At 45.4% G+C, this 27,339-nt stretch overlaps 1 protein-coding gene across 1 annotated transcript in view; it reads right to left on the minus strand.

Moving 5' to 3' along the window:
- CCDC60 (coiled-coil domain containing 60) overlaps positions 1-27,339 on the minus strand; it is a 159,119-nt gene that overhangs the window by 54,571 nt on the left and 77,209 nt on the right. The gene's annotated exons all lie outside the window — the stretch shown is intronic.

A 27,339-nucleotide genomic window follows, 5' to 3' on the forward strand; every position in this document is an offset into this window, starting at 1 on the left:
ACCCGTCTGACCCTCTGGGAAGGTGTCAGGCACGCTGTTGAACCCCACCATGTTTCCCCAGGCATGAGTGTTGGTTCTGGGATTCACTTTTATTCTCAAAATTTCCTCTTGAGCAACCAGTGTGTGCTGGGGACTGTGCTGACTGACCGTTGGGGACACAGTGATGAACAGGATGCTGTTCTAAGAGTAAATCAGTGATGACACAGGATGGGAGTGGGAAGGACTCTGAGATTCTAGGAAGACGGGACCTAATTCAGACTAGGGGGTGGTTGGAGACATCTTCCTGGATGAAGTGAGACCTCCTTTCCTTTGTTCTGAGTAACCACTTTCTGTCTCCTTGTCTTTCTCTTGTGCTCACCTTTGGATGGGAATATTCTCGGCAAGCTCTCTTGGTTAGATTCTTTTTTTTTTTTTTTTAAGATTTTATTTATTTATTCGACAGGATAGAGACAGCCAGCGAGAGAGGGAACACAAGCAGGGGGAGTGGGAGAGGAAGAAGCAGGCTCATAGCGGAGGAGCCTGATGTGGGGCTCGATCCCAGAACGCCAGGATCACACCCTGAGCTGAAGGCAGACGCTTAACCGCTGTGCCACCCAGGCGCCCCTCTTGGTTAGATTCTGATAGGATTAATTAATCCTTGTTCATTTTCTAGGAAGAGTTAAGGTGTTACTGAAGGCATTTGCATTTCAGTAGTGGATTCTTGTAATGTCCACTGGAACAGTGCTGGGAGGCAGGAGGTGGAGTTTTTCCAGTATTTTTCAAATTGCATCACACAGTGATGAAAAGTTTTTCATTCATTTATTTCTCTGGCGGACATTGTCTGAGAACCTGCTAGTCCAAGCACCCATGAGGATACTGAAGTTACACAAAACAATAAGATAAGGCATCTGCCCCCAGAGAGTTCACAGTATCATAGAGGAAGCACACCCACAAACATACACTCTGAGTGCAATGTAGAAAAAGCTACAGGGACCTAGAGAAATCTAAGAAGGCTTCCTGGGGGAGGTGACATTTGGGATAAGTAGGAATTTACCAGTAGGAAAACATGGGAAATGGCACACAAGTGGATGGAATAGCAGTTATAAATGCAAAGAGGTGTATTATGTACTAAATGTTCATGTCCCCTCAAAATTTATGTGTTGAAACCCTTCCCCCAGTGTGATAGTTTCAGAAGGTTTGGGGGAGGTAATCAGGATTAGATGAGGTCATAAGGGTAGAGCCCTCATGAAAGGGATTAGTAGCCTTATAAGAGTCATGGGAAAGCTTCCTTCCTCTCTCTGCTGTCCACCATGTGAGGATACAACAAGATGCCAGCAGTCTACAGCCTGGAAGAGGGTTCTCACCAGAACCTGCCCATGTTGGCATCTTGATCCAGACTTCCAGTCTCCAGAACTGTGGGAAATAAATTTCTGTTGTTTGCAAGCTACATGGTCTATGGTACTTCATTATAGCAGCTGGAACTGACTAGGACAGGTGAGTCTGAAGATGGCCTGTTAGGAAACTACGAGTATCTTTAAAGAGCACAGAAGAAATGTGGGAGAGTGGCCAGGGCTAAAGCTGGCAACTAGCAGGGAACAGGTGGTGCAGGGCTTTGGGGTCTGGATTGAAATAAGCCCCAATCTGGGAGTTGCTAGAAATAGAACTTCTAGAAATGCTTCAGGAATCTGCAAATGTTTGAGTTTTCATGAACAATTTTTCAAGCTAATAACAATACAAAACCACAAAACATCCTGTTGTACACCAGATCGATTTATTTTGTACAAGCTTTTTCTGCCATTTCTACTGTGTTGACTATTTCTGCAATGCACATTTTTTTCACATCTTAACACGTTTGAGATGAGGGTGTGTCTTACAGCCACCGGCAGCCAGATGGCAGTTGTATTGTGTTTGTCATCATCTACACACTCAAACTTGGTTGTGACTCCGGACAGCCTGACCACCCAATACCCCCCCTTGATGTTTTAGACTACAAAACCACTGGATCATGAACTGGGGTCTGAAATGTCCCTTTTTTCTTTTTTTGACATATTCTTATAAAATCAAGACAGTGGCAGTATCAAAATTTGCAGACTGGGGGTCAGCAGCTAGGAAGAAAATCTTGGCGACAAGGACGCTTGGCAAAGCATCCTTTTAAGAAATGTTGCATCCAGCGTTTTTGACTCTAATGGAAACACGTGATTCAGAAGAGCTGGACTTTAAATATGAAGTTTGAAGAGTCTCTTAAGCAATGTATTTCTCTTATATTTTTCCCTTTTATGCAGATGGAGAGTGGTATTTAAAAATTGTCTAGAAGAGTGAAGAAGAGCTTTTAAAAATCATGACCATATTTTTATGAACTAGAAATTCTGAAAGGATAACAAAGCATTGTTTTAATTTAATTGGCAGTGTTTTATCTTGTTTTAAGTGATGTGTCTTAGCTTCATGGCAGCTTAGACGAGATATGGTATTTGAGTTTCTTATAAATATGTCACCACCAGGCCATCAGTGATCTTTTTCTAAACTTAGACCCTGCTTCTCAGCTCATGTCAACTTTTCTGAATGTCTACACTACCTGTCACATGTCCAACCCAGCCAGCCAGTTGCAGGCAAGGATCAGGCATTATTCCAGTTCATATACTTGTCACAGCAAAATAATCTCTCAGTTTCCTTTTGGACAAAATTGTGCAAAAATAAATGAATTTGAAACCTAGAGTAACACAGTGAAACCATATTACATACAACTTTGGCCCTTAATTGTCAGTTCTAGGTGCTTTTGCCTGGCTTTTACTTTTAGGTTTAGGAATGTGAGCAGTTGATATGATGTGGAATCCGTGTTTGAAACAACAGTGTGCTTCTGTTTTGCTTTCAAGCTTCTGAATCCACTGATCAAAAGAGTGTCCTGAGGTTGCAAGATAACCTGATAAAAAAGAAAACTGTTACCATTGGCAACCCCTTAATTTCACAAATGAGGGTTTTCTTGCTGTACCACAAGCAAAGCAGTTGTGGAGCCAACCTGGGGGCTGGGGCTGATGTGACAGCAACCTTTGTTGTGTTATTTTACTGAGGCCCCTTGCTCAAAATTTGGTTCAGAGGTTGAAACTGACACCACATATGCATTAAAAATGTCTCACATAATGAGGCTTTCTGGGCAGAGCAGGGAAGGCTCCCAATCCGGTCTGAAGTCAGCCTGCAGGAGCAGGGAGGGGTGACTGGCTTAGGGTTTTATCGTGGTCAGGGAGTGGGGTTGGAGTGAGCAGTCCCTTGCCTGTGGCTTGAGCTTCCCTCCAGCACCAAAAGCAGCAGCAGCTGGACTTTCTTATTAGCTTGCCCAGGCGTGGGCAGAAGGGGAAGAGACAGTGAGGGGAGCTTGAAAGCTGTTGACAGTCACACATCAGAAATGGAGTTGGATTCTTTATTGAGTTAATTCACACCCAACTTGAGATTTGTCTGTTTGCTTGAATAGCTGCATCATTATTAACCATCCAGCAAAAATTTATTGAATGCCTACTGTGTGCTGGGCACTATTCTAGGTACAAACAAAATAGCCACAAAACTCCTGTAAACTGTAGACAATATGTGAAGTGCTGTGGTGGAACATAAAGTTGGGACATGAGGAGAGTGACTGCCAAGGGTGGGGTGTGTGTGTGCAATTTTAAATAGAAGATCAACAGAATGGATAAGGAAGATGTGGTATATATTTACAATGGAATATTACTCGGCCATGAAAAAGAGAAATTTTGCCTTTTGCAGCAATGTGGATGGAACTAGAGGGTATTATCCTAAGCGAAATAAGTCAATCAGAGAAAGAGATTGTCTTATGATTTCACTCATATGTGGAATTCAAGAAACAAAACAGAGGAGCATAGAGGAAGGGAGGGAAAAATAGATTTTTTTTTAAAGATTTTTATTTATTCATTTGACAGAGATAGAGACAGCCAGCGAGAGAGGGAACACAATCAGGGGGAGTGGGAGAGGAAGAAGCAGGCTTCTAGTGGAGGAGCCTGATGTGGGGCTCGATCCCAGAAGACCGGGATCACGCCCTGAGCCAAACGCAGACGCTTAACGACTGAGCCACCCAGGCGCCCTGGGAGGGAAAAATAAAACACGATGAAGTCAGAGAGGGAGACAAACTGTAAGAGACTCTTAACTATAGGAAACAAACTGAGGGTTGCTGGAGGGGCGGGGGCTGGGAGGGATGGGGTAATTGGGTGATGGGCATTAAGGAGGGCACGTGATATAATGAGCACAGGGTGTTATATACAACTGATGAATCACTGACCTCTACCTCTGAAACTAATAATACACTATATATTAATTAATGAATGTAAATTAAATTTAAAAAATAAATAGATGATCAACAAAAGGTCTTGCTGAGAGGGTCTCATGCAGGTTTCTGGGGGAAGAGTGTTTCAAGTAAAGGGAACAGCATGTGCAAAGGCCTTGGGCAAGTACAATTTTAGATTAAGAAATTCTAGTTTTCATGGAATAAAATGGAATATTGCACAATACATTTGTGCTAGTAATATATTGTATTTGCTTTAGATATTGGTGTTCTATTTAAGACTTGTGGTAGAAAGGTCCTGCACTAAAAAAGGAAGGAAGGAAAGAATGGGAAGAGGAAGGCAGGGAGGGAGAGAGAGGAGAAGGAAGGAAGTGCTATGTCCCAGATTGGAAAATGTAGGGAAATACCAGGGGACACTGCTGCTCTGGGCACCTGCTGCTTCCCCACAGCCTTACTCCAGGGTGCTCCTCCAGGAGGCAGTAGATTTTTACCACTTTAATTAAGAAGCTTATTGCTAGTAACTCAATCTAACATCATCTTGTGCAGGACCCCAGTAACAGAGCTGTAGAGGCCTCTCTCTGCTGCTGGATGTCAGTAGGACTCAAGTGCTTCCAGTGTGTTCTTGAGATGTAATAAATCATGCAGATAGGAAGCCTTTGTAGTGAACCAGGCAATGATGTGATTCTACATCTGTGGTGGAACTTAGCCCTGCCCTGTGCTGTTTCTGTGCCCCACCCTCCCACCCCCCTCACCCCTGGGTGTGTGGATTAACTTATTTATCCTCACAACAGCTCCATGTTGTATGTAGATGCGTTATCACTGGTCTGAACCCAGGTGGTGGATTCAGCTGTGGAGTCCAGCTGCCTGGTGTGCTGGTTTATAGAATGTCAGGATGTTTCCACTGGGAAGTCTCACCTGCCTATGCTGGAAATCCCTTCCATTGACTTTAGACGTTCTATGGGCCACTGTGTCTTCGGCTAACTTGGGTGGCTTGGCATTGACTAGCAGGTGTCAGAGCTCTCCTTTAACTGTGAATCCTCCCTTGCTGTCGCCTGGATTCTCTTAGGGAGTGAAAGGTTGTCAGTGAAAGGTGTCTGTCCCAGGACAGACCACGGTCTTCAGGGACAGAGATTGGGGGCAGGTGTGGAGAAGTCTCATCACGTGTGATGATTGTGCATGACAATGGGAGGGCTCCCACGGATGTGGAACAGACCTGGCCAGTTTGGTGAGCTTTGGGCTCAGATTTCAGTGTCTGATGTCAAAGCCTCTGTCTTCCCCTGAAGAACCCGTAGACCAACTAGATCCTGAACAGTGTGTATTATGGATTGAACTGTGTCCTGCCACAATTCATAGGTTGAAGCCTTAACTCCCAGTATCTCAGAATGTGACCTTATTTAGAAACAAGGTCATTGCTCATGCAATTAGTTAAGATGAGGTCGTGCTGGAGTAGGGTGGGCCCCTCATCCAGTATGACTGGTGTCCTTATCAAAAGGGGAAATTTGGACCCAGGTATGCACACAGAGAGAATGCCATATGAAGGTGGAGGCAGAGATGGGGGTGATGCTTCCACAGGCCAATGGGGAGCACCAGAGATGGCTTGCAGATCGTGAGAAACTAGGTGGAGGCATGGAACAGAGTCTCCCTCATAGGCCTGCAAAGGAACCAACCCCCCCAACACACTGATCTTGGACTTCCAGCCTCTAGAAGTGTGAGACAGTACATTTCTGTGGCTGAGCCGCAATGTTGGTGGTGCTTTGTTCTGGCAGCCCAGCAGACTCTTACAGCGTAATCAGGTATCTAGGCCTACGCTCATGCGACCGCTTAACTGTTTTTACTATGTTTGGCTGTGAGGGTTAACCACATCCTTATTAAGTTAATTTATAAAAAGTGACAGGCTGATGGTCCATGGCACAGCACATAACACCTGGACACCTGTGAGGTGTTGGACTCTGTATTAGGCACTGACTCTGTGTTAAGTTCTGTCCGAGCCACTGGTGTTACAAAGGTGAACAAATCCTCAAAGAATTCACAGCCTTTACCTCTGCAATCTTAGTTATCTACCTTTTTATTGTAATTAAGAGATTGGTGAGAGATTTATTTGACTTATTTATGTTCTTATTCCAAAAAGTATTAGAGGCAGAAAATTTTTTAGAAAGTGATAAAGGCAGGGAAAACAAGAAGGCCCAAATCAGGTAAGACAGGTGTCAAAACCCACGCCCCTTGATCGAGTGTGCCAGTTTGGCCCTGAGCACCCTAGTGGCTAATGCAAAGAGGGAAATACAATCCCTCACGTGATTCCTAATGACCATACAATTTTTGAAGAACTGTTCAGCAGATGCCCACTTATTCCTGGTGTTGAAACTGGGAAGAGATTTCTCTCAAGGATTTGTATAGGGAGGCCACGTCTGTAACAAAACCCCAAATGCAAATAGTGACGAATGCCTCTGTAACTCAGAAAGGGGTAGGGGAACCCAGCTTGGGGAATCTAGCCAGCAAGTGTTCTGTTGGAATTACCACCGCTTTTCAACCAAGGCAGCCAGACTCCCCCCTGCTAGATCTTCTGGAAAGAGCTGGGTGAGAGATGAGCAGCATTGGGGGGAGGGTCTGGGCCCTCATGTCAGACACACCAGTCTGTTCTGGGACCTTCGGGCTACAAGATGTTCATTCAGTAGAGATGAGAAGTGCTCCCACAGTACCGTGGAAGCCCATTTAAAAATACTTAATATTTTAGCAAATTCCCATCTAATTCCCTTGCATGTTCCCTACATTTTCTCCATCATTATTGCTGATTACCAGGCTATTTGTGTGAAGGGAGCTATTTGCAGGGAAGAGCAGTTTTTGCCTTTAAATCCACTCACCCGGGGCCCCCTGTTCACCGCTTTCCACGCCGTAAAACTCCCCTGGCTAACATCACAAGAGGAACGATGGGGAGTAAAATAATCAACTGCATCAGGCAAGCAGAGGAAGAAGCTGATTATAAAATGGAAAGTTTCCTCTACTCAGTTCCACTTATTCTTAACCAGTGCATGGGGGTGGGTTTTTATTTTTAAGGGACATATGTTCTCTGTAAGGGAGTCTGTGTGTGATCCCATGAATGGGGATTGCTCACTTTGGCAACAGGAGTATTCTCAGCAGGGCTTAGCTGAGACAGACCAAAGGCACAGAAGTAAGGAAGCCCGGGTTTTTCTCCCCAGCATCTTCAGACTTGAGGAACAGAAAATACATGGTAAAGCTTGCAGAGGATAGCTTCTGCATGGGACTTTTACTTTGCCTCTCTCTTAGGCAGGTTTTAAACCTTTCTGAACTACAGGGGCACCTGGGTGGCTCAGTCAGTTCAGCGACTGCCTTCGGCTCAGGTCATGATCCTGGGGTCCCGAGATAGAGCCCCGTGTCATGTTCCCTGCTCAGTGGGGAACCTGCTTCTCCCTCTCCTTCTGCCCCTCCTCCCACTCATGCTCTCTCTCTCTCTCTCAAATAAATAAATAAAATCTTTAAAAAACACAAAAAGCCTCTCTGAACTACAGCCTCATCATCTTTGAATGGGAAAAATCTTCGTTCTTGCCTCAAAGGGCCTTTGGAAGGATTAAATGAGATGGTGGGCATAAAGAGCTTAGTGTGGTGTCTAGTACATAGGACTCAGTGATTGGGAGCCAGAATTGTTATTGCCAACTCGCTGAACAGTCCCAAGGGTTTGGTGTGATTTACAGGTGAGAAAACGGGGAAAGGAGTAAGTAAATGGTGAGGGTCCATAACAGCTGGAAAGTGGCAAAGCAGGGACTGGAAGCCAGGATGGCTGGTTCCAGAATTTTCCTTCCTCCACCTCCATGCTGCAAGGTCAAGCACATTCAGCAGGAGGCTTTGAAGCTTTGACTTTGTGTATCTCCAGGCTGTATGTTGTGTGCAGAGTTCATCTCTAGCTCTGTAGAATAGAAACGGGTGGCTTACCTCTTCCCCCTTTAGACCATGTTTTACCCAATCCAAGATACCACCTATGGCAGATTAAAGTCATTATTCACATTCCCCCATTCCCTGCATTCCAGGGTGGAATGTACTTCTCAGCGCCCTGACTTTTGGCTATCACATGACTTCCTTGGCCTATGGATGTTAGCAGATATGACTTGAGCAGAAGCTTGAAATAAGCTTGCTCAGTTGGGTCATGCCCCACAAAACCCATGATTTTCCTGAACCCAGAAGAGCGAGAAAGGCATGAGGAACAGAACTGAACCCACCTAATCTCAGCCACAATCGGCCAAACCTCAGTTAACCTGCAGATACACGAGCAAAGGAAGAAATACTTATTGAAAGTCGCTGAGTTTGGGGCAGCTTGTTACATAGCGTTATGGTGAAAATAGCTGACCAATACGTTATCTATTGTAAGATGCATTTTTATTTTTGAACCACAAAGAAGAAATATAATTGTACATTATATCCCCAGTTCAGAGATGTTAAAATGTGGGGGGGAAATGTCCCTCTTAGATATGATAAAAATATGGTATTAAGAAAGAAATTGCCTCAGACCTGAGAAAAGATGGTCCAGAACAGAACTTAGATCATAAAGTTATTAACAGCCCATTGCGAGAAGTAGCTCACATACTTAATAAAATATTTGTGCAAATTTCTGATATCCTCTGATGAGATTAAGGGCTCTTTTGGGGTGTTAGATTTACCCACACAGCTGGCCCATCAGACTTGTAACAAGGCTCTTAACCTTGAACTAACCACTCCTCCCTTGAGCAAGGCGATCTAGCTCTTTGCTGCTCAAAGCTTGGTGGTCTTTGTTCTAGCATCATCAGCATCACCTGGGAGCTTGTTAGAAACGCAGAATCTTGGGTCGCACTCAGACCTCCTGAATGAGAATCTGCATTTTAAGAGGACCCCCAGGTGATTCATAAACACATTGAAGTCCGAGATGCATTAGTCTAGCTGCCCCCTTTCCCCTATTAAAACAAAACAAAACAAAAACCAAAAAACCCCCCAAAAAACCAACAAAACAAAACAAACCTCCAGAAAGAAATCTTTGAACTGGCTCTATTAGAAGGCTGCTTTCCTTGCTACAGGATGTGAAATAAAACTTTTTTTTTTTTAAGATTTTATTTATTTATTTAACAGAGATAGAGACAGCCAGCGAGAGAGGGAACACAGCAGGGGGAGTGGGAGAGGAAGAAGCAGGCTCATAGCGGAGGAGCCTGATGTGGGGCTCGATCCCATAACGCCGGGATCACGCCCTGAGCCGAAGGCAGACGCTTAACCGCTGTGCCACCCAGGCGCCCCTGAAATAAAACTTTTAACACACTTCAGCAGTCTCTTCGTCACAGAAAGTTCTTTAAGCACATCGGGAGTAGACGTTGTCACCCTTTGAGGGCATTCTGCTTGCAGTCAGTCTCCTGTTACCTGAATCCGCCTCCATCCTGAGGGCCCTAAAGGAAACTAGGACTGAATGGCATCAAAAGCAGCCCTGGCTCCCTTCACAGGGGCCTTTCGAGAAGCTGCGGAGTTCTGCAGAGCTGGGGGAGTAGCAAAGGGAACTCGCGTTCACCCTTTCTATTATGGGGGCATGGGATTAACCACCGCAAATCACTTTGTTAAAAACCAACAGCCCAGACGTACTTAAAAAAAAAAAAAGCCAACCTAACTTTTAATGGTATTACGGCTCTGCATCCAGCTGGTTTTCACTCACATTTTCCGTCTTTGCCTGCAAGAAATATGAGGCTATAAAGCTAGGAGTGCTTCACGGGGGGAGGGCAGAATGACATTAAAATGAACAAACACTCCTGGCATTCCGATTTCGGGGATGTCCTGCTCCCGAAGACAGGAATTGCCTACACGGGAAATTTTCACTTAACAAATTTTACTGTTTTCAAATAATAGCAAATAAATCAGTTTCTTTTCAGTTTGTGGAGGCTGGAGACTTGGAGAGCCCTCTTCATCTGGCTGGCTCACGCCTTGCTTTGTCAGCCCACCCAGACATATTGATTTCGGAGGGAGAGAGAGCCAACCTGATGGAAAGAAGGGATCTGACATGCCATCCTAAATTCTTGAATTTTCAGGCAGCCCATACAGGCAAATTAATAACGCAGCCCCAGTTCAAACGCACCCAGCAAATATTTTGCATTTAAATTCCCGCATTAGAATGCCCTGTTTATACAATAACTTAATAAATCTAGCCTGGCTGCCAAATTGACAAGAAGGTGAGAATCATTCATTAAAATGCAAATGCAATTGAGATGAAATTTGGAATACATTTATTACAGCAATTGAACTTCAGTCAACTGTAGTCACAACACAGATTTTGAACTGCCTTTCAGACAAAAGGACGTGTTGTAGTATTCCCCCCCACCACCACCCAAGTTAATATCTTTGTCAGCATGCAAATTAAAGCCATTTCCTGAGCGCTAATGATTTGCAATGGAGGATTTCACTCTTCTTTATAGGACAAGATTGCCAGAGATAAAGGTCAACTGCATACACAAAAGATTGCACTGGTAGCATATTGTGTATACAGCAAATTGATGGCAAACATATTCTGAGTGCTTATTGCAACCACATTCTTATTAAATCACATCCGAACATCTCTTTACCATCCCCGGGTCATTTGCTAATTGTAATGCCCAACAATGGGAGATTCGCCCAGTCAGGATTCAGATCAAAAGTTTCAGATGGATCTCGGTCCTTCCTGAATGACTCAGCCTCCAAAGAGGTCCCGTTTGTTTGTGGGTTCCTTTTAATCATAAAGCAGATGGAAGGAAAACACGGCTGGGACTCGATCCTCCGTGGAGATGTCACTATTTACCTGCTTCAGTTTTATTCTCTCCGGCTCCTTTGCAAAAGTCGGGTGGCATTTCTGAGGTGTGGGCACCGTCCGCGTGCACCTAGCAGATACCATTTGAGTTGGAAGAAGTCGCGACATAGAGTGTTTCTTTGGCCACAAGTAAGTGTGCTGTTCAGGAGTCGCTCTAGGGTGGCAAAAAGCAGCATGTGTCACCTGTCAAACAGGGAGATTACTTCTGTCCCCTTGACCTGCTTCATGTCCACTAACTAATCAGGAAGTGATGCCAGCTCTGCTTCTTAAATATCACCTGCCTGCCTTCCTGCCTGTTGCAGCCATCTGAGCCGGAAACCACCATTCGTTGTCTGTTATTCCAAGTAGCTTCCTGGGTCTTTTTCCTTTTCCCAGCCTGTGTCCACCTGGCACTTTCTAAAATGCAAACCTCGTCATTCCCATCAGAGCGCTCCAAACCCTTCCACAGCTTTCCACTGTCCTCAGGACAAAGTCCAGAATCTTCCATGACAATAAGACCCTCTAAGATACGGGCTTTATCTTGAAGGGAAATAGAATGTGCCATCCCCAAATATGCCTCTGTGGCATATTGATTATTTTGAATTAAAGCGACTTAAGATACAGCCGGTGCAAGGAGGACACTCTGACCCTCCTTTGTCCCCCCGAGAGCAGGAAATAAATCTCTCTTGTGAAAGGTACCCTACCCTCCCTGTACCAGGAGGAAGAGAGGTGTCCTTAACTGATGTGGGAAGCAAAGGCAGAAGAAAAATTATTAAATCTCCTTACTACCTATGAGCCCACTGACAAATCCTTCAAACAGCAGAGCAACATTAGTCTAGGAACTCAACTGCCTGAACGCTGATACTTTGCGAAGGGCAAAAGGCAGTCTTAGCCCAACTCCCAGGTTCCTGTAAGTCTACTTTAACATATAAAAATTCCTTTGGAAACTTCCTTTATCTCTATACCCCCCAAGATACTTGCTGGCAATCAGCCCTCTAGCATACAATCCACCGATACACATCTGAAGGGTCTCATGACTCAGGTTTTATTAGACGGTAATAAATGACCTTTTCCCAACAATAGCCAGCCCCCTCAAGGTCCTGGAAACCTTGCTTCCAAATTCCTTAGAGACTTACGCTATCCCAAACCCCCTGCCAACTTGGACGTATATAATAGGCCACTCCTCATGACCCCAGGGCAGCTCTTTCTGACCATGGGTCCTATCCCTGTGCTTTAATAAAATGACCTTTTTGCAGCAAAGAGGTCTCAAGAATTATTTCTTGGCCGTCAGCTTCGAACCCTAACATCTTTCCTCCATCACTTATCACTGGAGAGGGAATTCAGGGCTCAGAAGTCTGTATGAACAACCCTTGTTACTTCTCCACTAAGTTGCGACGCCAAACCCAAACCCCTTGCTCTTGGCAGTTCTTCATAAATGTTTCTTTGTCCAGAAGGTATAAAAGGTGCCTGCTTTGGGTACTTCTGAGTCTCGTATTTCTATGGATACCTGTATATACAAATAAGTAAATTGTTTTGTTTTTGGGGGGTTTTTTACTCCTATTAATCTGTCTCCTGCCAATTTAATTATTAGACCAGCCAAAGTACCAAGAAGGGAAGAAGGGAAAAGTTTTCCTGCCTAGCAATCTAAAACCACTTATCTGGCCGTTTCTTTGTGACTCTCTACCCCTTAAAATTGCACATGATTTTGCTTCTTCCTGCAGTACCTTCTGCTGCTGCTTCACTTGGCTGATTGCTCTTTGTCCTTCAAGGCTTGGGAAAAATTGTCAACTGTGGACCATTCAATCTCACACTCCTCCCCTCCCCCAGTTCCAGGCTAGTTCAAGTACCTCCTCCGGGCACTTCCCCCCCACTCTTCATGCTTATGTGCTCCCCATTATTGCACTCATCACCCTATATGGTGATGGCCTGTTTTTTGGTCTGCTTTTCCTACTAGACCACAGGCTCTTTGAAGACAGTGCCTGGCAGAGAGAGTGTAGGAGATCTACACTTGCTGGTTTTCCTTCACTGCCTTTCCTTCCTTCTGACGGCCGAAAGTGCTGGTTACCTGCCAAATATCCATTTCGCCAGCTTCCTTGCTAACAAACCACATTATCTTGGGCATCCAAATGCTTAGATAAAAAAATCAACAAAACAACAATACACAAAACCGTATTTTCCAGTTGCCCTTGCAGATGGGACAGGCCCTTGAGTACAAGTACAAGTCATTGGGAGGGGCTTCTGGGAAAATGCCTTGAAGGGAGTTAATGCAGCTGGGGGTCTATGCCCTTTGACCTTTCCCCCTTCTTCCTTCCTGCTGCCTGAGACTTAGCTGTAATGGTGGCAGCCCCAGCAGCTATTGTGTGAGCGTGAGGAAAATCTGCAGTTGGAAGCCAGTACTCAGGATAGTGGATTGAAAGACACCATATTCATACTTCCTCCAGAAGGTGAACCTCTTTTATGTGAGGGAGGTAAGCCTTTACCTTGTTTGAGTCCTGGTCGTTTCCAGCTCTGTTCACTATGCAGCAGAATGTAGTCCTGGCTGTGTCTCTTTATCTCTGTCTTTGTCTTTTTACTCTGACTAAACTGTCATGATTCTCATTTTTATTTATTTTTAAAAGAATTATTTTATTTATTTGAGAGAGAGAGAGTGTGTGTGTGTGTGCACAAGTAGGGAGGGGAAGCAGACTCCCCTGAGCAGGGAGCCTGAGGTGGGGCTCGATCCCAGGACCCTGAGATCATGACCTGAGCCAAAGGCAGATGCTTAACCGACTGAGCCACCCAGGTGCCCCATGATTCTCACCTTTAAAATGCCATCATCCTTGGCTAAATTGATGGCCATGGACTAAGGGAAGAGGTTGGGGAAGGTTCGTTTCGGTAGTGGGAGACAGGCAAGGAAAGTGAGAAGTATGAAACTCTGCCAAGAGAAGTAGGTCTCGGAGTCTCCCTTGACGGTGTCAGGGCAGCAGGGAAACAGATGCAGGAGGGTGTGAGCCTGTAAGAGTGAGGGCTGGGAGGCAGGGCAATGGCTGTAGCTGAAGAGAAGATGCTGCTATGGTGGTTTCCGGCTCAGATGGCAGAAGATGCTACTATTGGGGGAAGAATGTGCACGGTAAGGGCCTGAGTGAGGTGCTGAGCTGGGGACTCCAATATGCATTATCTCCCTGAATCCTCACAACATCCCCAGGAAGTCGGTAGTTATCCCCATTTGGCTGATGAGCAAACTAAGGCTCAGAGAGGTCAAGGAGTCTAACCATAGGTTAGTAAGTGCTGGAGCTGGAATTTAAACACAGGTGGTTTGATGCAAAGTGTTGCATGAGGAAAATGTGCTGGTTTTGGAAATGGCCTGTTCTAGTGTTAACTATTTATTGTTTATTTATCTCTTGGTGTCTGTGACTTTGGGTGCGTCATTATCTCCTCTTCCAGATGCACTTTTCCTCACCTGTAGAACTGGGATAAATGAATACCCAGCCTAGGACCTTGTCGAAACTGTACATGAGAGGCAGTTAGCGTGGTGCCTGGAACCTTGGAGATATTCAGTAAATGGTAGCAATCATGGTTTTCATCACCATAATCACCATCAAAGACATAAATGGTTGCTGTTACAACCCTCTTGCTGTGCACACAGCGGTGGGGGGAGGGGGTGGTTTGGCTCTAAGCCCCGCAAGGCTTCTGGGAAGTGGCACTTGGTTCAAGTGGCGAGCTTAGGAGGTTCTGTGCTTCAAGGGTGGTGGCAAGAACAGTGTAATTAGACCGCAATTATTTTGGGATTTGGTAAATTGCATTATGCAGTAATTCATAAAAAGGTTCATGAATTGGCTGCCCATAGTGGTGGTGGGAAAAACACTTGGTTATCATGGAAGTAATGAAATTTATTAAGCTCAAGGGCCAGGAAGTTAACCTGTGCTCTGCTGAATAAGAAATGACATGCAGAAACCTTCTAATTATTTTAAGTGGTTTTCTTTTCTGGGTTCTTTATTTAATCTCTATCTCAGATCTTTAGTAATAGAAAAAAACAAAGGAAGAGGAAGGGGAAGAGGAGAAAAACGAGTAGAGGAGGAAAAAGATGGAAAGAAGAATCTAAGGAGCCCATAGCACAGCCGGTGTGGGTGTCTCAGAGGGATAAAATGAATTCAAATCAGACCTATGGATTTAGGCGTAAACGGGATGTACATTAACGTCAGCTAAAAAGCTAGGTTCTGGGGCTCCTGGGTGGCTCAGTCGGTTGAGCAACCAACTCTTGGTTTTGGCTCAGGTCATGATCTCATGGGTCATGAGATTGAACCCTGCATTACGCTCTGTGCTCAGCGGGGAGTCTGCTTGAGAATCTCCCTCTCCCTCTCCCTCTCCTTCTGCCCCTCCCCTGCTTGTTCTCTCTCTCAAATCAGTCAGTCAATAAAATCTTTTTTAAAAAGCTAGATCCGAATTCTCACTCTACCAGCAACTGGCTGTGCGATTTAGGCAGAACAATTAGCCACTCTGTTCCATCAGCTAGGGAGAACCGTCACCACCACCATGACCGCCTCTGCCATAAAACATCATCAGCACAGCTAGAACATGAATAATTACTATGTGCCAGGAATGAAAAAAAGGCTTTACAGAGATCCTAGGCTCTTTGACTTCTTTAACCCATCCCGCGAGGCAGGTATTAGTAGCCGCAGTAGACGCATTTCATGGTAAGGAATCTGAAGGACAGAGCAGTTCAGGGACTTTGTGTAAGGTTACCCAGACGGCGCAGAGTAGATGCCTGCGCCCGTCCTCCTCACCTGTTCTCTGAGATAATATTGTCTTACCTGACGTGTGATGAAAGCTGAGAAATGAAGAAATAGACGTGAAGGCATTTTAAGGACAGATCGTGCCAACACTGACTGCAGTTGGAAATTGGAGATTCAGAACGGCTTTGTGAAGAGGAAGGATTGGTCCTTCCCACCTAATCACAGTACTGCTAATTGCCAGGGCCACAACTGGAAGAGCAAGCCCTCTTATCAGTGTAGGGGCGCGCGCACGCGCGCACACACACGCACGCACACAGACGGGGAGATGAGAGCGAAATTGAGCTGCAAAGAAGCTGCACTTCTATGCGCAATGGCTTCAGAGTTTGGCCTAAACTCACCTCTAGAAATTAAATTGCTTGAAGGCATTCACCATACCACACTTACCACGTCTCCTCCACCCCTTCCCATTCTTTGGCATGTGATAAGAATATAATATTATTTTTGATCGCCAATACAAAACATGGCTAGTTGATTCAGTGAGTTTAAAAAAAAAACAAAAAAGAGGAAGGGCTCTGTGGATTATTTGATTCCTGTTGGAGGGCAGTTCTCTTCTTCTCTGTCTCTAGAATTAGAGACCGACATTTTTCAGGCAACATTTCTCATGACTCCCCAGTTGACTGTCCGTGAGTATTTACCTAATCTTAATCTCTTCACTGCTTGCCGGTCCCATTTTTATGTATCCTGCCTACTTTTGAATACCGTTCTTTCAATTCCTTCCTTCCTGACATGGACGGTATACAAGGTGAGATGTGAGGCTGAAGAAGGGTGCCAAAGCCAAACGATTTGGCCTTGGCCTTCAAAGATTTTGCATTCTAGTTGGTGTCTGGGGGCCATAGTTCCCCCCGCCCCAACTCCCGGTGTCTATAGCTTGGCCTTGAGCATGGTTCTTCTGCCCTGAGTCAGAAGCTAGACTGAGCGTTTTGGAGGTGAGAAGACCACTGGGGAAGCTCCAAACCCTCATTTTGCAAATGAGGAAACAGGCCCATAGAGGAGAGGTTATCACATGCAAGTCAGAGGCAGAGCCAAGACGATAACCCGGTCTCTGGATTCCCAGTCTCTAAACCCTCTGCCACCCGAGGCACCACTCAAAGAGCTGAAAAGCATGACCTGGTTAGTTGGGGGCTTGATGTTTGAAAATCTCGGCGTCACCAAAATGTTTTTGCTTCTTAGCTCTGCTCCTCTGCATGGCGCACAGAGCCTTCTTCGTCCGTGTGAGGATGCGCATCTTGTGAAAAGTGCTCCGTTCTGCTGTTCTAAGTCCTCCGATGACTCCCTTCCATCCTCACTGCTTTGCCTCAGGGCTCTACCCCTCTGTGGGGCTGAGTACCAGAGTTTTCCCTCCCGGTCGCCATGCTCTAAAATCAGGCTGCAATCACGTCTCCTCTGGGTATCTGCCCTTCCCTCCTCACTGGCCTCCTCGCCTTGGACCTCTTTTCCCTCTCTGTGCTTCCTAATATGGCATGTGGTCTCCAGACTTCCCAGGGTAGCCCCCGGGGCTCTGCATGAGCTGGATTTGTCCCATCTCCTTGGCCTCTTCCTTGTCGGTTGGCGCTGCAGCAATACCAAGCTGCAAGACCACGCTCTTCCTCATCTCCGTGCCTTTGCTCATATGCTCCCCTGCCTGGAATGTGCTTTCCTTCTTCTTCACCTGGCTAACTCTTACTTTATCCTTCAGAACTTGCTCAGGTGACCCCATCCCACCCCAGAAGTCTCCTCTGCTTTTCCCAGGCTGTATCAGGCCCCCCTGACCCGCTGACTGACATGCTCACCCGCGTACTTCCTCCTCCCGCCCCGCCAACCAGACTGAGCTCCCTGAGGGCAGGGCCAATTCTTAAATCTTTTCTCTCTCCCTAGAACCAACACAAAGGAAATCCTCAGAAAATATTGATTGCATGAATAACTAAATCACTTGAAAGTCTTGCATTTCAGAACCTAATTAAATGCATGCCGGCTTTCTGGCACATACCGCCACCCTAGTTTGATGGCGTCTGTTCACATTCTCCTTGGATGGAGCAGGCATTTGGAACCGTCTGGGCAGATGCTGAATCATCCAAACGGGAAAGAGATAAATGGATACCTTTGAAATATATATATTTTTTCCAGCTGGGAGCTAGAATATAGCTGTGTTCTAAGAAGTGATCAAATGAAACAGGCTCCCCATGTGTCTCTCAGGAAAGTTATTTCTAAAGAAATGTGGCCTCTGTAATGTGGCCTCTGACCTCCCTGTGTCAAATGACTACAAGTGCTGTTTAAACCCCCAAAAGGAAGGCACCTCCAGCATCTAATATCAGCTCACACAGTATGCACGTGTTGCCCTTTGATTGAATTTCCTGGACTTGGCAAGTTTTCTGTGACCGCGCTGCTCACACCCCCGTAGACACAAACCCTTGTCTACACGCCGTCCTGCCCCCAGAAGTCGCCTCAGACCTTGTGCACATCCTGACAGGCAAACGTGGTGATGGTGACCTGAACTGGCCGTTTCATCAGAGGATGTGGACCGAGGCTGCCAACCCCACTGGCTTCTGTGTGGTTAAAAGGTGCCTTGGCTGAGGGCTACTCTTTAATGAATATGAGTCAGCATTTATGGAGAGGACTGCCTCTCTTCTGGAAGAAGAAGAAGAAAAACCTGCCAAGTGTCAACAAACAGTTCTACATGCATCCCAATTAGGATGATTTCTGGAAGGGAGCAGAAGCCCACCATAGCTCCGTTTCTAGGCAACTGCTATTAGGAGTTCGGAACCTCGCTGGGGAGGGAATATGGGCAAGTGTGCATGTCTAATGTGCCTCTTCCTGCTCCGCTCACCTCCCCACCTTCCTTCTGGTCTGTTTGCCCCCTCATCTTCAGAAGCAAATTATGGCTTGGAGGGGGAGGGCAGAAGCAGCTAAATAGCCTTGAGGGCTGAAACCCTGGGGGAGGGCTGGAAAATCACCCAAATGCTAGCCATTACTTACAGAGCACTTTCTGTGAGTCGGGCTGGGTCCTCGTGCCTAACCCGTGTTAGCTCATTGCATCCCTCCAACAGCCCTAGGAGGGAGGCACTGTAATTTCAAAGCTGAGGAAACTAAGGCTCACAGAAAATGGAGCCACTGGCCTAAAGTCACCCAACAAGAAGGTGGCGGTGTCAGGATTTGTACTCTGGTCTGTCTACACTGCTGTGCTCTCCAGCCGCCCCATCAGCACACAGGCACTGAGAAGACAGAAGCTTGGCACAGCCTCTAGAGGGAGTTCGGTTGGCTTTCAGTTCTGAGATAAACTGGTTGGCTTTTTTTTTTTTTCCCCAAGGAATGCAAACCCCACCCTACAATACACATTATTACCTATTGTGCTTAATGACTAAATGGAACAGGAGGATGGTTCTTCATGGACCTGCCAGCGTGGACATAAAAAGTGCATTAGCGGGGAGAGAGGCTTTTTCTAGAACACACGAGCAATCTCCAAAGCACTCCTGGCTTATAATTCGAGACAGACCCCAGACAATGGAATAAGGCACAAGACCACCCGCCTGCGGTCTTTGGACCCATGTCCTCCTGCCTGATGGATGGTGGGGATGACTTGCTGGAGAGGCTGTTTCGCTAAGCGTCAGGACAAGGACAGGAATCTGAGGCGTGGTGCAGTGCGTGTGTGTGTGTGTGTGTACACGTGTGTGTGTGTGTGTGTGTGTTGGGGTGGTAGTCAAAGGCTTCCCTTCTGGATTTACAACTTGGGTCTTGCCTGTCACCATAAGGAGCAGCTTCTGATGGCTTCCTGGTTATAGGATGGTTGTCTGCTGCTGCTTGTCCCTGTCTCAGTATATTCAGAGGAACCCCAGAAGATGCAAAACCTCTGCCCAGGACCACGGGCCAGCTCTCTCCCATCCACTCGGGGTCCGCTGAGCTGCACTGGCCTGAAAGCTGTTCCCGTCACTGTTTGGTCCCCAGGGTTAAGCTGTCATCTCTCATCTTGCCCTCACATTTGAGGTGACCCGACATCAAGTCCTAGCCCAGTGCCTGACATAGAGCAGGAACTTGGTAAAGGACGTCTGTAGTCACCCAGCCTTCCAGGTCCTGTCCTGACTGTGACCACGTACATAATGTTTTCTCTGCCTGGGATACCTCCTCCTACTCCCTCTGTATGTTTTACGTGGTCTTTTCCTATTCATTTTTCTAGGCCAAACACTTGCAGTAAGTACAAACTCAGAGACCTCCGTGGGTATTGCACGTAAAGGTACATGAGCTCCAACACACGCCTTTTAAGGTTGTATGTAGTCTGTGAACCACCAGAGACACTCTTAGCAATATCTGGTCTGTGATTCTCTCTCTCTTTCAATCTGTACACACACTTCCTCCCCCAAGCCCTGAGAGCTCTTTAAGCTCTTATTTTTATCTTTATATGACTACCAATAAAGGGCTGCTCAATTGTACAACCCCAGGGGCATTATTAACATTGCATTCTACAAATGGCATTTTGGGGACACCATTCCCCCTGGAGCACATGTTGTGAATGGTGCCCCTGGAGTTGTGCAAGAGGCCAGACCTGCTCTGAACGTATACTGCCTCCCTGCGAGTCCTTGTGCTTCCCTGAAGTAGACCTTCAGGAAAAGTACACAGGATCTAAGGGTGGCTTTGCAGCTCCTGTGCACTTTGTTTGGGCTGTCTCAGGGCAAGGATGGGGATTCAGATTCCTGCTTTAAGTGGTTGTTTGGATCTTGCTTTATTGAACAGATTCCTGAAAAAGCTCTTCTGATTTAAAGAATTATCTCGCGGGGCGCCTGGGTGGCACAGCGGTTAAGCGTCTGCCTTCGGCTCAGGGCGTGATCCCGGCGTTAGGGGATCGAGCCCCACATCAGGCTCCTCTGCTATGAACCTGCTTCTTCCTCTCCCACTCCCCCCGCTTGTGTTCCCTCTCTCGCTGGCTGTCTCTATCTCTGTCGAATAAATAAATTTAAAAAAAAATCTTTAAAAAAAAAAAAGAATTATCTCGCAAGGGGTGTCTGGGTGGCTCAGTTGGTTAAGCATCCAACTCTGATTTTGGCTCAGGTCATGATCTCAGGGTCATGAGATTGAGCCCTCGTGTTGGGCTCCATGCTGAGCATGCAGCCTGCTTAAGATTCTCTCTCTCCCTCTGCCCCTCCCCTGCTCATGCTTTCTCTCTCTTTCTCTCTCTCAAAAAAGAGGGGGGAATTATCTTGCAAAATAATGATCTAATTGATTTCTTTAACTTTGCATCCACATGCTGCCAGGAAACTCTTGTTTGGAGCTAATCTGACCCAGAAAGATTCCTAAGGCTAAACGTGTAGTCAGATGTGCTGAAGGGCAGGCCATTCAGTGGCACCCATAGGACTGACAGAGCAGCACCGAAGACATTCAGAAATTCCTGACCCTCAAACTTTGCCTGGCTCAGACACAAACTAAGAGAACTTGCTGAAACATCATCAGACACTTCTCAGGCTGTTCGATTTGGCTGTCCTGCATTTTTTCAGCTCAGGACAGAAAAGTGCTGCTGTGAGCATTCTTGCTGACTTTGTTCTTGTTTTAGTGGGAAATTTTGAGAGGATAAAGTCCTGGTGAGTGTCTAAGGAGTCCCCCTAATCTGGTGGTGTATGGCAAGGTGTGGCTGTGTTGGGGTTTAATTTTGGGAAAACATTTCACTTCGCCTCATTGCCCATCTATTAAAATGATTTATATAACATATCTGGGCTCCTCCATGGGGAAAAAAAAATTGTGTTCTCCCTGTAAATTTTTTTTTTCAAGAAAAAGGCCAGAAAATGGCTTTGGTCAGGCACTTGGGCAGCTTCCCTCAAATTGAACAGGGATAGGGCATCCTGGAGTCCCTAAAGGTAACCTCCCATGTGTAGGTAAACTGATTGTGAGAAGGCGTCTAATGAAATCCTATGGGTTTTGAGAGCTATGATGATGGGATCAGAGAGATGTCAGCAAAGAACGGCCAGTATGGGCTGTGAGATCTCGGAGGATCCATTCTCTACAGCGACACCTTGTGGTAGCGAAAAGCAATGGCTGCAGAGGACGCAGTAAGCGCTCGCTTTCTCCTCTGGGTGTGCAAGGTAACTGATAAACCTCTGTTTATTAGACAATCCAAAGGGGGTAAGTGAAGCTCCTAGAGGGAGACACTTGACTTCCTGAGACTCTTCGTGTGATGGCTAACTGGAAGAAGTGTGACTTGAATTTGTAGCCTCTTTCGTATTACGAAATAGGTGGTCCTATGGGATACTTGCTTATTTGGTTCTTGACGATGGGGTTTGTGGGTATGGAAGAAGGACATAGGTTGGTTCTGTTGTTAACCATCCTTTTCTCTTTCCACTGATTCAAGCTGCTTATTCCACTAACAAAGTAGTAGCAATAAGAAAAACATGAATAATGACAAGAGCCGACTCTATTCTAAGTACTTCCTATGTGCTAACTAATGTTAGCTTAAAAACAATGTCTGAAAGGGATCCAGCTATAGCACCCTTAGCTTCTTAGAGTTGCGTGCTCTCCAGCATCTGGTTTTCCAATCAGATAGGAATGAGACCTCTCTGGGTCCCCTCACCGGTGACAAGAAAACCTCCCCTAAACAGTGGTCAAGCAGTTGGGGTGAGGTATACACACCAGCCATCAGGAGTGTTGGCTTTTCTGGTTGTATTGTGTATTTAACGCTTGGGCAATCCGAGTGCCAGACACATGCATCTTAACTCATTTTCTTTTCATCACTGCCTTGGGAAGGAGATTTCATTATTATCCTCATGTTACAGATGAGGGCAGTGAGACTCAGTGATTATCACTTGCCCACATTTAAACACCTCGTTGGGGGCCGAGCCAGCAGTCGCGCTGGTTCCAAAAGCCGTGGAGTGCTGTACTATCTGTCAGTACGTTAGATTTGGTGAAGGGCAGGTGCCTGGGGAACTGATTTTAGAGAGGTTTCTTGTTCTTACCCACTTCTGGAATAGAGTCATGAGGAAATTAATACCTGTTGAAGTATATTTACAAGCATTAATTTTGGAATAGCAGGGTTTAAGCCGCCTGCTATTTTTATTATTGTTATTGCCTTGTGCTCCTGTGGGTTGTGGGTTGGACAAATGACAGAGTGTCACTTTTCTCACGGTGGGCTGCCAGGTAATTTTTTGGTCGAGCATCCCAAGTGTTGCTCCTGGGCACTGTTCAGGTGTTCAGAGATGAGCTTGGCGAAACTGTGAGGTTTCTGGCTTTTTAATGCAAGTGTGTTTTCTTTTACTTATAAGTGAAATCACGACTGCAAAATGCCAGTTAACACTATAGAAAAGACCCCGGGACAGAGACGTGGTCAAAGGCTGTAGTCTGTTCAGGAAAAATGGAAGTTTTCACTTGCATTGCAAAAGGTGAGTGGAATACGGCCACTGGCAGTAGGCTCATGTGGGCGCAAAGAGTCTGGCTCATCTGGTGAGAACAGTCGCTTCTGGAGGGGCTGGGATTACAGGAAGTGCTAAGTAGGACAAATGTTTGACGTGAAGAATCCTGGGGATGGGAAATGATCTCACTGATGCAGGCTGGCTCTGCCTATGGCTCAGCTGGACGTTGCCAGTAAATTTAGGGGGGCTTTATTTCATGAATGCTTTATGTTTTCATTTTGCTTTCCATAAACTGCGTTTATTGGCTGCTGGAGACGATGCTAAAGGGAAAACGGGCAGAGTCATGTCTCAAGTATTTTCAGCTTCTCACTCTGTATTTCTTGCTTTTCTCTCGTGTCTTAAGAGAAGCTCATTTTGTTTCAAACATTCCCGAATTAGCTACTTTTTAGCAACTGAAACACAGTGTAAGTGTAGAAGACTTCTGTGAAGGGTCCAGAACCTTAAAGCTGGCATGCTTTAGGAGTTTACCCTGAGGAACTAAAGTAATAACGATCTTACTCTGAAGATGTCCATCTAAGCATTGTTTAGATAATGGGAACAAACTGAAAACATCCGAGAAGTCCAGCAGTAGGAAATGGGTTAGATAAATTACCCCGTGTTCTTACAATGGAATATTATACAACCAGTAACACAGTTGTTAAGCTTGAGTGGATATTTGAGATTGAAGAATGATCCCTATTTTTTTGTTGTGGTAATGTTATTGTGGTTGTGGTTTAAAAAAGAGTCTCTCTCTAGATAGTCATTTAAATATTTACAGATACAATAATAAATGCTTCAGAATAATGAGGGAGAACAATGTGTGAATGAAAAAAAAATTGGCTATGAGCTAATAATCATTGATCTTAGTAATGGGTCCATGGAGGTTAATTATGTTATTCTGTCTGCCTGTATGGCTGGTTGAACATTTTTTATATTGAAAAGCTTAAAAAGTGAAGTTGTACATGTTATGGGTTGACTTGGGAGATGTTCATAATCTATTGCTAAACAAAAAATCAGGTTACCAAATGGTATGTGCAGAATGGTTCTTTTCCCTTATAAAAATTACATGTCCGTATAGGAAAATACTGGGAGTTGATATGCCAAAATATGAATGATCATTCTTCAGTGATGTAAGTGTGTGCACGTGATTCTGTTACTTATTTATGTCTACTGGTTTGTATTTTCTAGTTTTTCAGGATTGACTTATTTGTGTATTTTTTAAAGCTCTTTAAAATATAGGGCTTGGGATACAGGAAGTATCTTCGAAAGCTGACCATATGCAAACTCTGTGAGCCCACAATTCCACTTTTAGGTATATTCTCACCAGAAATACACATGTTTAGTGAAACACATGTGTAAGAATGTTCAGGGCAGCTCTGTTCATAATACCCACGAAGTGGAAACCACCCAAATGTCCATCAGTACTGAAATGGATACGTTATGCTATCTTCACAGCAGGGAAACTAGATAGAAATTGAGAGAGAGAGAGAGAGAGCAGACTCCACCCAGCTTTATGAGACAGTGTGGATAAACCTCAGAAACATGTTGAGTGGAAGCACCCAGATATTGTGAGAGAGCCAAGTGTACAATTTCATAAAGTTCAAAACAGGATCAGCTGATCTCAGTCTTAGAAGTCAAGATAGCGATTGGGTGGGGGTAGGGTAGTGACAGGAGGGGACATGAGGCTTTCTGGAGGGGCCTTGGTAATGTTCCTTTTCTTGATGTGGGTGCGGGTGACCTGGGCGTGTTCGCTTTGTGAAAGTCTGCTGAGCTGTATGCTTAATGATTTGTGTGCTTTCCTGTATTATGTTATATTTCAATAAAAATTTCCAAAAAAGTTACAGGGCTTAATGCATGCAGCGTGTGCTCTAAGTGGTGGATTAGTGCTTTATTGTGTAGCCTGTGGTTACATCCATTAGAGTAATGGCTTGTTCAACAATCCCCAAAGGAAGAGATTTAAAATTAATATGGAAATCCAGTACTAACCGCTGATTTGCAGTCTCTACTTATGAACTACCCATCTTGACTCCCCCCCACCCCCAATCATCTTTGCTCTAGCAGCTCCCTAAAACCTGACCCTCCAAGCTTCAGAACCTTGGGATTGGGTGTGACATTCCTCATCTCGTGCTGAGCTCTGCCTGGAGCCCCTTGACTGGGGACCAGGAGGAATCCAATGAGATCATGATCGTATTGTAAAATAGTTACAGTCACTCAGGGTACGCGGATGATGTAACGTACACCGCTACCATTTATCAAGCACTTACTGTGGGTCAGGCACTGTTGTAAGTGCTTCACATGGATTAACTCATTTACTCCTCACAAGAGCCCTGTGAGAGGGGGAAGGTATTTATGCAGTCCCCACTCTGGGGCTCAGAGAAATCGGGCAGTTTTCATCACGACGTGGCTTGTGAGTGGTGACTCTGTATTCCCTGGTCTCATCTCTGTTCTCAGAGCATTAGAAGAGCTAAGGGAAGGGACCAGAGTGCAGCGGGAGATTGGATAGCATCCTCTCCTTTTGTCCTCATCCAAGAAATCTCAGGAAGGAGGCATTGATTCCATCCTACAGATGAGAAACTGAGGTTCGGGGAGGTAAAATGACCAGAGTAGGGTCACTCAGCTGATAAGGAAGACAGGGCTGGCACTGTTTGTCTCCACTGTTGATGCTTTTTTGTCTGTATTATGATGATCTCACAAAACCAGCTGAAAAACCAAGACTACCTTTTATTGGTTTATTCCGACATTCCTCACCCATATCTGTTCTCACAGATGCCAGCAACAGTGTGAAGCAGATCTTGTTATCCCTGTATCCCATACCACAGGTAAAGAAATCGAGGTCTAGAGAAGTGAATTGATCTGTTCATGGCCACTTAGCTAATAACTGGTAGTGCTGGGATTTCAACCCACCACTGACTGCAAAGCCAGTGGACTTTCCGATTGTATTATGAAAGCCCTCCAAGCCTAACTAGAAGACTGAGCACCTTGCCTGTCATCTGGGAAAGAATTTCAGAAAACAAGGTTTTGTGCAAACCCTTACATAACCAAGGGTTCAAGAGTTCAAGATATTTTGATAAATTTGAAAACATGGTCTTTTAGTTCTTTTTTATGTGGGATCCTCTGAGGTAGCCCTAGCTACAAGGAAGGGAATTAAAAAGATATTTACCCTCAGTGGAGACCAGTGCAAGAAAAGCAAAGAAGAAAATTTGCCCTAGAACTAAGGTTAACTAGACGTGTCAAAGACACTGAAGACATCAGTAACAGAGGGAAAAAATGGGCAGGGCCTCTGGGTCACATTCAAGATGATAAAAATGCAATTAACGTGAGCCAGGTTCCTCCAGCCCATAGCAGTGACCTACCCGTTGGGCGTGCGGCTGTGTTTATCAGTTCTGGGCTAAGGATGCAGGGCCAAGTGCTTGCCTTTATGGAACATGTCGGGGACTCATTAATGTCCACCCGCTGGCTGCAGGGTGGGGGATGATGTGACATGGGGATAAGGAGGACTAAGGTCTTCTCTGAGTGATTCATAAGGTGCAATTCAGAAGCTTTAACTTTGCCTACATCCAAGACATTGCCTGGCTTATAAATCCATGATCCTGAATAATTCTTGGGCTTTGAGGCAAGTCTCAAGTCAGGGGAAGGGGCCAGTGGGAAGAATCAGACTTGAATTTCTAAATGAAGAAGTTCTGAGTTTCAGGTTATGGATGTGGAGGTCCTGGGTATTGAATGGTGAGATGCAGAAGTTACTGAGAGCCGTTCGTGAACGTCTGAGGTCAATAATTTTTCCAACTATTTAGATTCACTGATTAAAAATCAGCCTCATTCGTAAAGGGATTTGGTGAGGTCTGTTCCTCCTGTTGGTCTCTTCTGTGCCAACCCTCAAATCGGGTTAACAGCTAATAACAGTTTATAGACACTAAAGTCTCCTTTTGAGTCTTTTAGTTTGGACATGACAGAGTACATCCTGGATAGCAACTGTAGTCAGTAGGGGTGCCTGTCTGGAGTGCTGGGTTGAGAGGATTTTCTAAATCAAATCTGGGCTCAAATGGAGAGTGCTGTGATCCACTGGTGATGTCTGCCTTGGGCACAGGAGAGAGAAGTGGGGGTACGTGAACCACATATCTATCATCCTGGATCTAACTTTTAATTAAATTATTAGTCTCATCTCTTCTTGTTCCAAAAGAAAAAAAAGAA

The sequence above is a fragment of the Ursus arctos genome, unplaced genomic scaffold (assembly GCF_023065955.2).
Source record: "Ursus arctos isolate Adak ecotype North America unplaced genomic scaffold, UrsArc2.0 scaffold_34, whole genome shotgun sequence".
NCBI lineage: Eukaryota > Metazoa > Chordata > Mammalia > Carnivora > Ursidae > Ursus > Ursus arctos.